The following is a 213-nucleotide window of genomic DNA, read 5'->3' as shown; positions in this document are numbered from 1 at the left end:
TTATTCCTCATCTAAAATTTTGTTTAGAACAAAATGTGTAGTTCAAAATCTTTTGGGGGGGATTTTAAGATATTAAGTAAAATTTACACGTGTGAAAGAATGACTGTCTGAGGAACATGGCCACATCTGACAGGATGTCAAGCTGACCTGAGATAAAATTTTGGCCCTGCCATTTACTTCCTATATGACATTGGCATGCTTGACTGCTTTAGT

The sequence above is a fragment of the Rhinopithecus bieti genome, unplaced genomic scaffold (assembly GCF_001698545.2).
Source record: "Rhinopithecus bieti isolate Rb0 unplaced genomic scaffold, ASM169854v2 scaffold_3040, whole genome shotgun sequence".
In the NCBI taxonomy this organism is placed as follows: Eukaryota; Metazoa; Chordata; class Mammalia; order Primates; family Cercopithecidae; genus Rhinopithecus; species Rhinopithecus bieti.
This window is presented reverse-complemented; position numbering follows the sequence as displayed.